We start from the raw sequence: 18223 nt of genomic DNA, 5'->3' as shown, positions 1-18223 counted from the left end.
TGGCCGCCCTCACACCCTGTGCACCCTCACACCCTGCGCACCCTCACACCCTGCGCACCCTCACACCCTGCGCACCCTCACACCCTGCACACCTTCACACACTCTGCAATGGAACATACACTCCAAATACCACTCAGCGCCACTTAACACTCTATATATCTATCGCCCTCACTCTATATATCTGCCGCCCTCCCTCTATCTATCACCCTCACTCTATCTAACGCATCACCATAGCATCACTCAGCACCACCACAGCATCTCTCAGGGGCACCACAACATCCCTATGCGCTACCACAGCATCACTGAACGGCACAGCATCACTCGTCGCCACCACAACATCAGTCAGCGCCACCACAGCATCACTCTGTGCAACTATTTAACAACAACTGGTTCAAATATATTCTCTCAATGTTTCAAGCTTTATTACAAATGTCACAAAAATATGTTAATATTTCACTTCTGTTATTGGATTTTCGTCACAATAAAATACAATGAACATAATCTTCACAAAAGTTATTTACAAAAGCATTTGCCATTATAAATTACAATAACTTTTAATTAAGTATTCATTATTAAACATACACTCCAAATACCACTCAGTGCCACTTAACATAAATAAATAAATTACAATAACTTTTATTTAAGTATTAATTATTAAAAAAAGCCATTTTTATTTGTAATATCAATACATCTAAGTCACGTAAATACAACACATATTGCATTACAAATGCTATAGGTGTCACATTTGCGAAAGTTAACACTATTGGCATTGTAAATGATGAAGCTATTAATTTTGCTATTTTCAAAACCAACACATAAATAAAAAAATTGTCATTTACTATACCAATAGCTCAAACTTTCATAATGCGACTCCTATTGCATTGCAAATGCTTGTTTATGATGAGGAGGCTACCCTCCTCAGAGTGATCAATGGATGTCTGTCGTAAGCATTTCAACGACGAATGCTGATGGAAACTGAGCTTGTATCAAGTCCTCAAGGCTGCTTGCGCTGACAAGGGTACTCATCGCAAAGTAACTGACATGGAGGCCGTAGGTGCCCAAAGTGCGTCTGTTGGACAGGCCTCGTGAAGGGCTCGCTCCCTCCCCGCATGACAGAGCCTGGACACCGGCTCTCCCGGCGCCACCAGAAGGACAACCCCGACGACCCACGGAGGCAACCCGCAACCCGTCCCCTACGGGACGCCTGCTCCCGGACATCTCTGTATCACTGGCCCGGGCCACCACCAGCACCATTGCCCGGCCCAGCCGCCATCTTGGACACTGCACCACGAGGCCGCGTGGCCTCAGCTCGACCCCAACCCTGGGCCTGGCCAGGCCCCGACATCCCGGCACCACCATCCACCCAGGAGGTGAACGGACCACTTGGCAGGTCAATGGGAGAGAGGAGTGTCGATGGCTCTCTCCCGCCAGGTGCCGATCGCCCCCAGCCTCCCCGGGCGCTGGCTCCACCCCCCTGCTGGGTGTCTGGACTCCCTCATCCCGGACCTCCCGACCTCCAAGAGCGAGGGTCCGGACATCAAAGGAGGCCAGACCTATAACTGGGGCCGCTCCAGAGCAGGAAGGCAGTTGTATCCTGGAGTCGAGAGACACCTAGAAGAACTCATCCTTGACGGACTGCTGGCGCTGCCGCAGCCCTGCCCTGTGAACCATCGTCCTGCCTGCTGGCGCTGCCGCGGCACTCTGCAACCTTCCTCCTCATCGGGACCTGCTGGCGCTGCCGCGGCCCTCTGCAACCTACATCGTCCTCGGGACCTGCTGGCGCTGCCGCGGCCCTCTGCAACCTACATCGTCCTCGGGACCTGCTGGCGCTGCCACGGCCCTCTGCACCCTACATCGTCCTCGGGACCTGCTGGCGCTGCCGCGGCCCTCTGCTACCTACATCATCGTCGGGACCTGCTGGCGCTGCCGCGGCCCTCCTCAAGTGAGACTTGTCATCCGAGCCTGCTGGCGCTGCCGCGGCCCGACCTTCCAGAACTCCGAGCTCGAGGATTGTGAGCTATCCAACATACCACCTCAAATACCAGATCGGTATCAAGACTGTCCCGCTACCCCCTTTCCCTTCCAGAGACTAGAATTGAGAGGACCCTCGTGTCCCGATCTCACTGTACCGTGATACTTTGCTTCAAGAACTGCATATAAAAAGCGTTAACCTTATCCTTGTGTGGTGTCCATCTGTGGGGGGGGAAGTTACTTGTCTGTACGATCGTTGGAGACGGCCCTCCCCGGAGGCCTCTCCCCTTGTCCTCGGCCGACCCTCCAGGTCCCCGTCTATGGAACGACGACATACAGCAGTGGTTCAAGGCCTACGAGATCGCCATGACCTCCCACCGGATTGATCGAAGTGACTGGGGAGCCGGGCTATGGGGGAGGTTCGTCAATGAAGGCCGCGATGCCCTGTTACAGCTCCCGGACCATCAGATGACATCCTAAGACCACATGAAAGCCGCCCTCCTCACTCGATACGGACTCACGCCCGAGATGTACCGCCAGAGGTTCCGCGACTGCAAACGGATCCCGGGTACAACTTGGGTGGAGTATGTGAACTATTTCAGCCGAGCCTTCGAGGGGTGGATCAAGGGCAGCCACGTAACCACCTACGAGCAACTCTTTAACCTCATTGTGTGGGAGCACCTCTCCAACAATTGCTTCGTCGAGCTCAGGCAGCACCTCCTCGACAGTAAATTGACTGAACCTCGGCAGCTCGCCGCTGAAGCTGACCGATGGGAAAGCACTCGAGTGGCCCGGAGTGGGCCAAGTGAACAAAACAGAACAAACCAAGGTCCCCATCGCCCCCGAGGAGGAGGAGGAGGCCAGGGCCGGGGCAGAGATGCCGTCCCCGCAGCTCCCGCCAGCAACACCCCGCCCCCGGCCGGTCGGGGAAACCCCCCGATGCGCCCAGGGTTCCGAGCCAATGTTACTTGCCACTGGTGCCAGCGATCAGCCACTATGCCAGCGACCCGAGCTGCCCGAAGAACCAGACTCCCGTGCCCCGCCAGGTCGCTGCCGCCGCGCTAGGAGAGGAGCAAACCTCCGAAGAGTATGAAGAGTACGAGCAGGAACAGCCCGAGTGGGAACCTGCCGCCATGATCCTGGCTTTCCTAGGGGAAAGAGACATGATCCCGCGGGCTCCCCTACCCGCCAACACCAGAAAATACAGCCAGTGGGTGAACATAAATGGGCGCAAGGCCGAAGTCCTGCGCGACACCGGGGCCAGTGTGACGGCGGTCCGCTGTCACCTGGTGACCCCGGAACAAATCCTGCCAAACGTTCTTTGCCCCGTCCGATCAGCTGACAATTCAGAGAGCCTGTGTCTGATGGCCTGCGTCCCCTTCGAATGGGGAGGAGTGTCCGGTATGCTAAAAGTGATTGTCCGCGATGATGCCCCAGTGGACTGCCTCCTGGGAAACGACCTCGAGAGTTCCCTGTGGGCGGCCGTTGAGAGAAGAGAGGACCTGGGGATGTTGGGCCTCCCGGACTGGGCGTGCGTAACAACCCGGTCCATGGCCACCCGCGCCATCCCCAGATCCGAAGAACCCAAATGGCCAGCACCTCCTCCCCCGATCACCCCAGAGGAAGACACCCTCAGTACTGATCCCCCAGAGCAAACCCAAGAAGGGCCCACTCAGCTCCAAGATCTTCCAGAACTGGCTCAGTGGCGTCAGGAGGGTGGACCCACCCAGGAGCAATTCCGGCAGGAGCAGAAGACCTGTCCCTCCCTCGAGGGACTCCGACAGCAAGCACTCGCCCAGAGCGCGGGAGACACCGCAGGGGCCCACTGGATCTATTGGGACAATGACCTACTATACAGCAAGCAAAGAATTGCGGAGTTGGGGGCCATTCGGGTGCTGGTGGTGCCCCTCCGCTTCAGAGACTTCCTTTTGAACTTGGCACACGATGTCCCCCTTGCTGGGCACTTGGGGCAAGACAAAACGTATAACCGCCTGGTAACCCACTTTTACTGGCCCAAAATGCAAAATGACGTCTCCAACCACTGCCGGGCCTGCCCCACCTGCCAGGCCAGCGGGAAGAGCGGCCGAAAAATCAAAGCACCCTTGCAACCATTCCCCGTCGTCACCACCCCGTTCGAACGGGTGGGAATAGACATTGTGGGGCCCCTGGACCCCCGAACAGCGCAAGGGCATCGATTCATCCTAGTCCTGGTGGACCACGCCACCCGCTATCCCGAGGCCATTCCTCTTCGGACCGTAACAGCACCCGTGGTAGGCCGAGCCCTAATGGGGATCTTCTCTCGAGTAGGATTCCCCCGGGAAGTCGTCAGCGACAGAGGCACGAACTTTATCTCCAAATATATGAAATCTCTCTGGCAGCAGTGCGGGGTTACGTACCGGTTCACGACCCCCTATCACCCGCAAGGAAACGGACTGGTCAAGCGGTTTAACCGCACTCTCAAGGGGATGATCATGGGGCTGGAGGAACCCCTACGTCGCCAGTGGGACGTGCTGCTCCCGTGCCTCCTCTTCGCCTACCGAGAAGTCCCCCAGAAATCCCTCGGTTTCAGCCCCTTCGAGCTCCTGTACGGACACCCTGTCCGGGGGCCCCTCAGCCTGGTTAAAGAAGAATGGGAAATGGCCCCCCAGAAGACCCCTCCGGACGTGTATAAGTACCTCTTGACCCTCCGCAACCAGACCCGGCGTTTCAGGGAACTCGCTAAAGCCAATCTCGAGGCCAGTCAGGAAGACATGAAGAAATGGTACGATCAACATGCCTCCTCCATCGAGTTCGAGCCTGGTCAGCAAGTATGGGTGATGTCTCCCATCGAGCCTTGTGCCTTGCAGGACAAATGGACAGGACCCTTCAAGGTGGTCGAGCGCAAGGGCCCTGTCACCTATCTAATCGACATGGAGTCCCCCTGGAACCCCTTCCGGGTCCTTCACGCCAACAGACTCAAACCACACTTCGTACGCTCGGAGCTCAGCCTACTGATGGCCACAGATAGTGGGGCAGAGGAAGACTCCGAGCCCCTCCCTGACCTACTGAGGACCCGTGAGAAAGATGGCTCGGTGGACGGGGTCCGACTCTCTGATGCCCTGACCCCGGAGCAGCGCCAAGACTGTCGGGCTCTCCTGCTGCGATTTGCAAACCTGTTCTCCCTCACCCCCGGGGTCACCCCCTGGTGCCTTCACGACGTGGACACTGGGGACAGTCCCCCTATCCGACACCGGGCGTACTGAGTGCCAGATCGGGTGCGCGCCTGCATCCATGACGAAGTCTCCAAAATGCTCACACTCGGAGTCATCGAGCCATCCGACAGGCCCTGGGCCAGCCCAGTCGTACTGGTCCCCAAAGCTGCTGCCCCGGGCACCACCCCCGAGCTCCGATTCTGCATTGACTATCGGGGCCTGAACGCTGTCACCCGAACCGACGCTCACCCCATTCCCCGAGCAGATGAACTGGTTGACCGCATGGGGGCTGCCCGCTACCTGAGTATCTTTGATCTGACAGCGGGCTACTGGCAGATCGGCCTCACCCCCAGAGCCCAAGAACGATCCGCCTTCTCTACCCCGGATGGTCACTACCATTTCAAAGTGATGCCATTCGGCATGAAAAACGCTCCCGCCACTTTCCAACGACTTGTGAACCAGGTATTGGCGGGCCTCGAAGAATTCAGCGCCTCCTACCTGGACGATATCGCTGTGTACAGCCGCCACTGGACAGACCACCTTCACCACCTCCGAGAAGTCCTGCACGCCCTCCAACAGGCCGGCCTCACCATCAAGGCCAGCAAGTGCCAAATTGGCCAGGGGTCCGTGACCTACCTCGGGCACCAAGTGGGGAGCGGTCTGGTGGCCCCTCTCCAGCTCAAGATCGCTGCCATCCAGTCCTGGCAGCCACCCGTCACCCAAACCGAGGTCCGAGCCTTCTTGGGGCTCACCGGATACTACAGGCGGTTTGTGAAGGACTATGACAGCATTGTGGGGCCCCTCACGGAACTCACATCCAAAAAACACCCCAAAACCGTCAACTGGACCCCGGACTGTCAAGCGGCCTTCGAGAAACTGAAGGCCGCCATGTGCACCGCCCCTGTGCTCCAGGCCCCCGACTACAGCCGTGAGTTCATCGTCCAGACGGACGCCTCAGACCATGGCATTGGGGCAGTCCTCTCCCAACTAAACCCCGAGGGAGTCACCAGCCAGTGGCCTTCATCAGCCGACGCCTGCTGGCCTGAGAACAGCGCTGGAGCACCATCGAACGGGAGGCCTTTGCAGTAGTGTGGGCCCTCAAGAAGCTCCGGCCCTACCTCTTCGGTACCCATTTCCGGGTACAAACAGATCATCGACCCCTGCAATGGTTGATGCAGATGCGGGGGGAGAATCCCAAACTGTTGCGATGGTCCATCTCCCTGCAGGGGATGGACTTCACTGTGGAGCATCGCCCAGGCCAGGACCACGCCAACGCGGACGGCCTGTCACGCTTTTTCCGCCTCGACGAGGAGAGTCCCCAAGAGGATGGGTGACTCTCCCCGCCTTCAGCTGGGGGGGACGCATGTTGGACAGGCCTCGTGAAGGGCTCGCTCCCTCCCCGCATGACAGAGCCTGGACACCGGCTCTCCCGGTGCCACCAGAAGGACAACCCCGACGACCCACGGAGGCAACCCGCAACCCGTCCCCTACGGGACGCCTGCTCCCGGACATCTCTGTATCACTGGCCCGGGCCACCACCAGCACCATTGCCCGGCCCAGCCGCCATCTTGGACACTGCATCACGAGGCCGCGTGGCCTCAGCTCGACCCCAACCCTGGGCCTGGCCAGGCCCCGACATCCCGGCACCACCATCCACCCAGGAGGTGAACGGACCACTTGGCAGGTCAATGGGAGAGAGGAGTGTCGATGGCTCTCCCCCGCCAGGTGCCGATCGCCCCCAGCCTCCCCGGGCGCTGGCTCCACCCCCCTGCTGGGTGTCTGGACTCCCTCATCCCAGACCTCCCGACCTCCAAGAGCGAGGGTCCGGACATCAAAGGAGGCCAGACCTATAACTGGGGCAGCTCCAGAGCAGGAAGGCAGTTGTATCCTGGAGTCGAGAGACACCTAGAAGAACTCATCCTTGACGGACTGCTGGCGCTGCCGCAGCGCTGCCCTGTGAACCATCGTCCTGCCTGCTGGCGCTGCCGCGGCACTCTGCAACCTTCCTCCTCGTCGGGACCTGCTGGCGCTGCCGCGGCCCTCTGCAACCTACATCGTCCTCGGGACCTGCTGGCGCTGCCGCGGCCCTCTGCAACCTACATCGTCCTCGGGACCTGCTGGCGCTGCCGCGGCCCTCTGCACCCTACATCGTCCTCGGGACCTGCTGGCGCTGCCGTGGCCCTCTGCTACCTACATCATCGTCGGGACCTGCTGGCGCTGCCGCGGCCCTCCTCAAGTGAGACTTGTCATCCGAGCCTGCTGGCGCTGCCGCGGCCCGACCTTCCAGAACTCCGAGCTCGAGGATTGTGAGCTATCCATCATACCACCTCAAATACCAGATCGGTATCAAGACTGTCCCGCTACCCCCTTTCCCTTCCAGAGACTAGAATTGAGAGGACCCTCGTGTCCCGATCTCACTGTACCGTGATACTTTGCTTCAAGAACTGCATATAAAAAGCGTTAACCTTATCCTTGTGTGGTGTCCATCTGTGGGGGGGGAAGTTACTTGTCTGTACGATCGTTGGAGACGGCCCTCCCCGGAGGCCTCTCCCCTTGTCCTCGGCCGACCCTCCAGGTCCCCGTCTAACAACTTCGGTCATGAGCATGAAAAGTAAGGCAAGGTACAAGGCCGAGGGTCACAAGGTCCTTTCTCCACAGAAAAACAAATCGTGTTACAGATACGGACTATCATTTCCACACAAAGGTCAATGTCCCGCCATTGGACAGATATCCATAGACTGTGGTAAAGCTAATCATTTCGTGACGACTTGCAACGCGAAGATAAAAGTAAGTGTGTTGCAGCGTTAAGACAAAATGGCTGACCAAACACTACATCAGTGACATTCGACGTACTCCCGGTCACACCAATTGAGGCAAATCGACGCAAAATGAAGTTGATAATCGTGTCTAAATCATCGAGAAAGAATTCCTCCGTGTCTGTTTAAAATGAAAGGGACCATGACAATTGTGCAATATTGATGTTTACTTCAAAAAGGCATGCACATATGGTAGTCGAATGTGAGAAAAAATCCAAAATGAAGACAATTCAACATGAAGACAGCGGTGCGTTGATAAATATTATGCCGCTGGAGATTTATCGCAAATTATCTCCGGTACCACAACTTATGAATTCAAAGACTAAAGTATACTCATGGGCTGCCTCAACGCCCTTCAAAAGTCAAATAAAAAATTTGTAGCCACAATGAAACTTAAGAAAACTGTGGTGAATGCGCCTATTCATGTACTTCAAGGAACAGCTTCAAGTGTTTGTTTGCTCAGTTTCCACAGTGCTGCTGATATGGGACTGATATTGTAAATTGTAAATTGTTGTGTCTTGTAAAGCGCACTGCTACCCGGAGGCCTCGTAGCGCTATAGACCGCTGGGGAACCCGTCCTGGCTTTCCCTGTGAGATAGTCCCTCCTGGGGGTCTCCAAGGTGAAACCAGGCATCCCCGGCGTTTGTGTGGGGCCGTTGTGGAGATGAGGCAAGCTAATGCCCAGAGTTGCCGAGTGTGCTCCCTGGTCGGAGTAGGCACCGATGCGAGAATTATCAGTCCGCTGATCCTGGTCCAAGACCCTGCCGCCTCAGGAATCGAACCCTGGTCCCGGGCCGTTCTCTGCACTCGGGTCTGCCGCCTCTAACCAGTGAGCCACACCTCTCCACACTCATCAGTGAACTACACTATGAATGCTCATCATGAAATTGTTAGTCAATTTCCTTCATTATTTCATGGGTCGGGAAAACTCAAACAATGAAAGTAAGGTTACACATAAATGAGAATTTTCATCAAAAACATAGACGAGTTGCGTTTCACTTACAAGAAGCTGTTGAAAAGGAACTTCATTTTTTACTTGTACATGGCATCATTGAATGCTCCATTGATACAACACCATGGCTTTCTCCCAATGTAACAGTGCCTAAAAGAGACAGGGAAGGAGCTGTGCGCATAAGTGTTGCCATGCGTCAGGCCCACAAGACAACTGAGCAAGAGAAACCTCACAGTCCGCACATTGCTGATATAATAACTCAATTGAATGGCGCAGAGTTCTTCTCTTGACTCAACCTAAATAAAGGATCTTACCAATTGGAACTTGAAGAAAAATCCAGATACGTTGCAACCTTTTCTACGCATATTGGTTTGTTTTGCTACAAGCGATTGAGTTTTGGTATATCCTCTGCTGCAGAACTTTTCCAAGTCGTCGTTTAACTTATCATATAGCATGTAGTAAATGCATTTAACTATAGTGATATATTGTTTTTTTGGAGCTGCTCAGAAAGAGCATTACAAAACTCTCATGCAAGTATGTCGTTTGCTGAATGATGCAGCCTTAACTCTGAATGCTGACAAATGTGAATTCCACAAGAAAAGCTTGAAATTCTTCAGCCATGTCTTTTGTGATGGGGGTATGAAACCTGATCCAGCTAGAGTGCTAGCATTGTCTACTGCAAATCCCCCAAAAGGCATTTCTATTGATTGATTGATTGATTGATTGATTTATAAATTTGTAGAGCGCAATGAATACCCGGAGGCTTTTTGGGGCTGTGGACTCAGAGTGTAGCACTAATGACCACTGAGAGCTAAATGTCAGTTTGGAAGAGCCAGGTTTTTACTTTTTTTCTGAATACTAAAAGGTCTAAGCTTTCTTTGATAGTTGGCGGGAGAAGGTTCCATAGCCTAGCAGCTCCCAACAGAAAACTCCTTCCTCCCCATCCATTCTATCTGAACCTAAGCACCTGCAAAATTCTGCGTTGTGTGGATCTGAGACTCCTAGAGGGGATGTAGAGTTTTATGCGTGATGTGAGATAAGCAGGACCCCTTCCATGCAATGCCTTAAATGTAATGCAAAGAGTCTTGAATGCAATCCTCTTCTTAACCGGAAGCCAGTGCAGTGCTCCTAGATGATGTGCCACTGGCTCATGCTTTGGGATGTTCAATTACATTATGGCCGCTGCGTTCTGCAGGCGTTGCATTTTTTCAGAAATTGGATTTGAATGCCAACATATAATGCATTTCCGTAATCCAGTCTAGAGAATGCAAGTGTAGTTACGAGCGTTTTTACTGCCTTCGGCAGCACGAAGGGTCGCACCTTCCGTATTAATTTCAGAATCGACCAGAAGCTGGATGTAAGACAATTGGTTTGACTAGCAAAGGTAAGCCTACCATCGAACATAATCCCAAGGTTTTTTGTCTTAGCGACCGGAGTAGGGCATTCCCCTAAAGCAGAGGGTCACCACCTCCGAGACCAGGACAACGGATTGGCGCCCAGAAGGAGCACCTCGGTCTTGCTGCCGTTCAGCTTAAGGCAGTTTGATTGCATCCATGCATTGACCTGGGTCATGCAGCTGTTAAACCGATCGGCTACCTCCTCTTCATTATTGTGGATGGACACCGCAATCTGCGTGTCGTCCGCTTAAGAGATAACTGAGAATCCAAACTGCCTGATCAGGGTGGCCAGCGGGGCGACATACAAATTGAACAAAGTAGGGCTCAACGACGAGACCTGTGGCACGCCGCACTGAAGATTAAAGGTTTGTGAGCTTGCTTCACCCAGCTCCACTCGAAAAGATCTTTCAGTGAGGTAGGATGTGAGTAGGGCCAAGGGGGACGCCTGGACGCCCATCGCCGCTAGTCTATTGACAAGGATTTGGTGATTAACGGTGTCGAAGGCCGCCGATAGATCTAATAATATCAAGGCGGCCTTCCCGCCCATGTCCAGAGTCTTCCTTAACTCTTCACTGGAAGATATGAGGGCCATTTCCGTTCCATGTCCCTCTCTAAACCCAAATTGGGAATGGTCCAACAGGTCGTGGGCTGAGACAAGGACAAAGGTGGTGAGCTGGGTGTTGAGTTGCTCCTCCAAAACCTTAGCGCAGAATGGGATTCTGGAAATGGGCCGGTAATTATTGGGCTCAGCAGGGTCTAGGTGTTTTTTTTTTCAATAAGGGAAGAACCAATGCCAACTTCCAGGGGTCAGGGAATTTTCCCTGCTGTATTATTCCTGCAAATAGGTCACTCAATTGTGTACCCAGGGTCTCTGGGAAGAGATGGAAGACCCTTGGAGGGCAGGGATCAGAAGGGGCCCCTGATTTAATACCCATTATAGTTTTAGTGATTTGCTCCAGCAATGGGGGGGGGAGAGAAGCCTGGAGATTGCATCGTAGGAGTATTCCTTTGAGGTATAGGTTCAGCAGGGAGCTGGGTGAATGTTTTGTACACTGAATCCACCTTATTAACAAAGGCCTGGCCCAAAACTTTACACAGTTCTATATTATTATCTGCCCTCTCCTTAGTGGGGAGTTTAGTGAGTGTTTTTAAGGTATCAAAAAGTGTTTTACTTCAGTTTTTAGCAGACAATATTTTCTTAGTGAAGTAGTTACTTTTTTCTTCCACAATTAGTCTTCTATAAACAGCTAAAGTCTGGGCATACTTCGTTTTTGCCTCCTTGTCATAGTTACGTCTCCACTGTTTTTCCCTCCTTCTGCACAGTTGTTTCTGTAGCCTCAATTTGTCCGAGAACCAAGGTTCAGAGGGCTTATTCCTTCTAGTGGTAGAGGTTTTTAAGGGGGCTACTATATTAGCAACCTCCGTGATCCACAACGTAATATGTTGTACTGCCAGACTGATTTCTGCCTTCCCACTTGGTATATTCTGGTTTAAAGCAGTTTGCAGGAGGTCGGGGTCAGTCTTGGACCAATCCCGATATGTAAATGAATTCAAAGGCTTGCTCCCTGTCTTGTTATGGACTAGGGCTCTAATTATAAATATGACGGCCTTATGATCAGACCATTGTACCGGCAGGATCTCCTGTACATTTATCATTTGGTTGGATGTAAATAAACCAATTCACAATATATCCTGAGCTAGAACATAAGTAATAAATACAGTCATATACAAAATTCCAGAAATTCTTTGTTTCTTCTTTTATTCACAATGTGTAATCTTCCAAGACACAGTCTAGCCGCCAACACGTGTTTCCTCTATTGTGGTTCTTGCCACAGACTTCTTCAGGGCTATAGCTAAGTTACAGTTGTACTAACTTCTTAAGGAATTTGACCAATAAGCGGAGTTGTGTTTCTTCCGGAAATCAAATCATATTCCAGTCAGATTCCAATATTCAAAAACTGTAATTGTTCACTCATCTCCAATATCATGGAATTTACGCAAAATTACCTTTGGCCGAGTACGGACCAACAGCGTATGCACGAGAAAAGGTTATTTTGCGTAAATTCCATGATATTGGAGATAAGTGAACAATTACAGTTTTTGAATATTGGAATCTAACTGGAATATGATTTGATTTCCGGAAGAAACACAACTCCGCTTATTGGTCAAATTCCTTAAGAAGTTAGTACAACTGTAACTTAGCTATAGCCTTGAAGATGTCTGTGGCAAGAACCACAATAGAGGAAACACGTGTTGGCGGCTAGACTGTGTCTTGGAAGATTACACATTGTGAATAAAAGAAGAAACAAAGAATTTCTGGGATTTTGTATATGACTGTATTTATTACTTATGTTCTAGCTCAGGATATATTGTGAATTTGTTGTATAAATGGTATTGATTTATAAATTCACGTTTTTTTGGTGGATGGTGGATGGCCATCTCCTTATCCTTAGAGCTTGCTTGACTGTATACATAGGGACTTCCTCTTCAATACTTAGCGCAATCTATCACCCAACCATTCAACCCCTTATCTTTTTCGATGTACATAAACCGTCCAGAGTATGTCCTGCATTATGTGTGCTTTCTTTCACCAGTTGTTCCAGCCCTAGGCAGGACAAGGTATCTATAAGATCAATGTTTTTTGGATCCAAGGTGAGCTCTAGATGGTGATTGAAGTCACCCAGGATAGTATAGTTAGCATACTTAAAGCTGGTTTCCAGAAAAGGGTTAAGTTTGTCTACCAGCGGGGCTTGAGCGTTTGGTGGGCGATAGATCAAAAGGCTGTTCCATGCTTGAATAGGGATAAGTTGTATCTGAAACGATAAAAGCTCACAATCGGTGAGGTGCCCAAAGAAGATGTTGTTATAGGTATTTCCTCCTTTGAGATAATGGCCAGCCCGCCCCCTCTTCTATCAGCTCTGTCTGCTCTATTGATCTGAAAGCCTGCAGGAAGAGCTAGAAGCAGATACGGGTCAGAGGAGTGATTAGCCCTGTTTTCTGTAATAAATACTAAGTCTAGATTATGACTCTCGATCATTTCAGCCATCTCTATATTATGCTTAATCAGTGAGCGGGAGTTCAGTAGCATAGCTTTTAGTTCCCTAGCATTGGGGAGCATTGGGGCAACTGGGGACCTAGCTTGTTTGATGGTCATAAAGTCCAACTTCAGTTTACAGTGAACACATACCTGTGGTTCCATTACGGGATTAAGCGAATGGTGGTAGGAAAACGCCAGCCCAGGGTCAAGTCGTAACAGGTCCTCTCTCGAATAACTTACAGGGGTCTGAATGAGCGGTCCAGGGTTTATGGCCCTCAGCCCGGGCCAGGCGTGGACGGGCGCAGACGGGCTTGCCTTTGATGCGCCGTCGGCGTGCCCGCTGCGCGCATCCGCCGCTGATACAGTCATTTCTTGGAATGGTCAATTACTGTTCTAGTTACGTGCAAGACTTTGTTATGGTCATTGCACCAGAACTAACCAAAAAGTATGTCTTTTCATTGGTCACGTGAGTGTGAGAAGAGCGTCCAAAAAAACAAACAAGCCATTGAGAGCGCTATTGAAATGCCCGACTTTGATCCCAAACTCCATACAGAGGTTGTAGTTGATGCTAGCCCTGTAGGGTTTGGCACAATCCTTGAACAGCACAAGGGACCGCCAAATGCCTGGAGACATATCGTGGTACATGCCAATAAGAGCCAGTCACAAACTGAACGTGCTTACTCGCACCCTGAGAAAGAAAGTGTGGCACTGGTTTGGGCTTGTGAATAATTTCCATGTGTTTGTGTATGGAAAGCCCTTCACATTAGTGGCTGATCCCCAAGCATTGTTGATGGTATTTGGCAATCCCACAGCAAAAATGCCTCCTCGAATTGAGCATTGGGGTTTGAGGTCACAAGAATTACAACTAAACGATTCTTCATCATCCAGGGAAAGATTAGAAACTGGCTGATTAGGCCCTGGTACCCCATCTAAGATAGTGGAGGATTACATCCAATTTATTGTGAAATAGAGTACACCAACTGCCATGTCTTTAGAGCAAATTGCCACTGCCACGAGCTAAGGTAGTGGCATGTCAAGATTAAAAGTTGTGGAACCAGTATTCTAGATCTCTCACTAATGACAGCGAGTATATGAAGTTCAGAAATGTAAGAAATGAACTTTCAGTAACGCAGGAAGGCCTCATTCTGCAAGGTACACAGATTGTTATTCACCAAAGTCTCTGACAACAAGTAGTCGAATCTGCCCAAGAAGGAGATCGAGGAACAGTTGCCTCCAAGAGAGCTCTCCGTGATCGAGTCTGGTTTCCGTATCTTGACAAAAGGGTCAAAAAAGAATTGAAGACTTGTCACATATGCAACTGTCTTTCATCTCAAGTTAGTCAGCAACCTTTGATTATGTCAGAATTGCCACATCATGCTTGGGAGAGAATTGCTATTGATTTTTTATGGCCCTCTAGACATTATCTTCTAGTTATTGTTGATCAGTACTCACATTTTCCATTGGTAGTAGACCTTTCATCCACTACACATGAGCAGGGATATTCAAAAACTAGATAACATCTTTGCGTCATGACTGGTACCTGCAATCTTAAAATCTGGCAACGACCCACCTTTTAATAGTCGAGAATTCAAAAAATGTTCTAAATCACCTCAATACAAAGAATCAAAAAAAGCACTCCCCTTTGACCCCAGGCCAATGGTCTGGTAGAACGCCTCATGAGTACTCTAAAGAAAGCTGTTCAGCATTCTACATTGGGGAAGCTCGACCTCAAAGGTATTTTGAACACTATTCTTTGAGGTTACTGTTTGACCCCCTCACTCAACCACAGAGGAAACCCCTGCAACTGTAATGTTTGGAAGAGTCATGACAACCAAGCTTTCCCAATGGAAGGGGCTGGGTGTGACAGGGGATACATCTGCATTCATCTGCATGCTGATAGTCTTCTTGGGCTGGGGGAGAGGTGATTCACACTTACATTTGAATAGGTTGTGTCCTGCCCTCACTCAAAGGGCTGATTTACGCCCCACTGATCGTCTAGAGCCAGGAATGGGCTGCAAGGGACTGTTGCACACTTCTGAGGGTTCATTTGAAGTCACCCGTTCATCAAAGACATTTTTGAGTATATGTACTGGAGCTCTGATCCCATGTTTTTAGATGCTGCTTGGGACTTGTAGCCAGACACTGTTGGCTCTACAAACTGCTCATTGCCATGAGGACTGCTGTGCTGCCAGGAGCAACCACCATTTCGACTAACTGCCTTGTTGTGTTGACCTACTGCTGCTGGGCTGCAGGAGGGACTGCCAATTTACAACCTAACTGTATGTGCTGTCTGCTGCCTGCCACCTCCCTTTGTGCCTGGAAGTGCTCTCTACGGGGTTGTTTGCTTGCCTCCTGTCCTCTCTTGATCTCAGGGCCATCAAAGACCTTGTTACCTCTTTTCTCCAAGACTTCTGTTTGGTGAGCCCATTTTACAAGGGCTAGCATGTCGCCAGTGCTCCCTTCTGCAACAAGGTAGAACTTTGTGCATTACAGGACAGTGCACCATGGGCCTGCAGTGCAGCGCTCTGACCATCATGGGCCTGCAGTGCAGCACTCTGACCAGGGAAGTGCCTTTGTGCATTCTAGGGAAGTGCTCCATGTTTTACAAACCAGCATGTGGTGAGCGTTTTTTCTCTAGCGTGAACAGCGTTGTTTCGCCTGGAGGCATTACCAGAGAAACAAACACGTTCTTGAGCCAGCCTGCTCACTGCAGCTGAATTGTATTGTGAACCTCCCCCCCCCAGAGTCTGGCAAGATATCACCACCGTCAGATGCCACCAAGAACAAACTAGTGTGGCCCCTCTGGCGGTGAGACTCGAGGAACAGCCCCCTGAAGACTTGCTCTGAGGTGATACAGTGCTGCGTCCAAGGCTGCAGGGCTACAGGAGCTGCACACAGCCTTCAAGGCTGGCTTTTCGATTACACGTTGTTCCGTAACATGTGGCGGGCCAGCATTCTGAGGCTCATTCCAGCCAGCCTCGTCCTCTGGTTTTAACGCGTATACTGCACGAAGCTCTCAACATCGGGTCCCACTCCCGAGATATGACAACATTGTTAGAAAGTTACAGATGCCCTGATGACAGTGACCCTGCACCCACAAAGGTACTGTGAGGCGGGTTGAGTCGAGCAGAGTGGTAAATCCGCCCTGCTCTCCTTCACGGGTGGCTTGGTTTCCCTTGGGCAAAGAGACCCGATTCAAGTGGCTCCGGTGGGCTCCAAATCGCAAGAGCGCGAGGGGCATTTCTTGTTCAGCATTGTCTCTGCTCTGGAGATGACCGCAAGAATGGCGCAGGGCCCTCCATAAAGGAGTACTGCTGGAAGACTCAATCTCAAATACTGTTTAGCGTTTAGTAGGTGCTCCTGTGCCGTACGTTTGGTTTCTAAATGCAATCACTTCAACCACGTTCACTACAGTTACCATATGAAGTGTAATAGGAGCGCAGGTGCGCTGTTACCTATGTTTTCATAGTAATGTATGTGTTTTTCTCTATCAAACCTGCATTTTGTGCACTAACGGTGTGATTTAAGTCATTTTGGTCTTGTTTGATGTACAATATAGAATCTAGTTTTACGTAATCCTGCGTGGATTCCCTTTTGTAGTTTACTCACTGTGTTGCTGCGCGAGTGTGTTGCACAAATGCTTTGCACATTGCCTCTTTAAACTATCCTGACTGCTCTGCGCCAAGCTACCCGAGGGTGAGCGCAGGTTATCTCAGGTGTGTATCTGGCTTACACTGACTAGAGTGGTGGATTCTGCCTGGCTTAGGTGCCTACCCTAGCTAACCAGAAACCCCATGTCCAACAGTGGTCCTTGTGAGTCACTTGATTTCCCAGCATGCTCCTGCTGCAGGACTAGGTCAACGCACTTTATTTAGGAGGACTAGCCACCATTTGTGTCTCAAAGGGAAGTATGACTCTTTTTCCTAGAACATACATTTTTTCCCCTGAATTGTAACTGTTCACTTCTCCATATTATATCAATGCAGCTTTTTCAATAAATATTTTCTTCATGTAATTTTCTATGTTTTTTCTATTTTGCAGCACAACAATCCCATCTAGAAAGTATGAATGGGATAGAAAGCCATAAAAGTTCCGGAGACGAGATGAATTTTACTCAAAATTTCAACTTAAAAAAATGGTGCAGAATGCACATGAGGGAGAGCCGCTTTGCTTGTAATGTGCATGAGAAAGGATTTATCAATGAGACACTTCTTGTGAGGCACAAAAAAGGACAGACCAGCCTCAGGGTGTATGCGAAACATGTAAAAAGTGTTTCACTCAAAAGGCAACTTTTTTGCAGCATCAAAGAACACACACTGGAGAGAGGCCGTATCACTGCACAGAGTGTTCCAAGCGCTTTGCTCATAAGAAAGGCCTTGTACGGCATCAAAGCGTACACACAGGAGAGAGGCCTCATCAAAGCGTACACACAGAAGAGAGGCCTCATCAAAGCGTACACACAGGAGAGAGGCCTCATCAAAGCGTACACACTGGAGAGAGGCCTCATCAAAGCGTACACACTGGAGAGAGGCCCCATCAAAACGTACACACTGGAGAGAGGCCTTATCAAGGAACACACACTGGAGAGCGGCCGTATCACTGCACAGTGTGTTCCAAATGCTTTGCTCATAAGAAAAACCTTGTACAGCATCAACGCATACACACAGTAGAAAAGCCTTTTTGCTGCACCTTGTGTGAGAAGAGCTTCAGTGAAAAGGCAACTCTACTAAAGCACGAACGAATACACACTGGAGAGAGACCTTATCACTGCACTGTGTGTTCAAAGCGCTTTTCTCAAAAGGGAGCCCTCGTACGGCATCAAAGTGTACACACAGGAGAGAGACTTCATCATTGCACTG

Source organism: Lissotriton helveticus, chromosome 1_1 (genome assembly GCF_964261635.1).
Source record: "Lissotriton helveticus chromosome 1_1, aLisHel1.1, whole genome shotgun sequence".
Lineage (NCBI taxonomy): Eukaryota > Metazoa > Chordata > Amphibia > Caudata > Salamandridae > Lissotriton > Lissotriton helveticus.
This window is presented reverse-complemented; position numbering follows the sequence as displayed.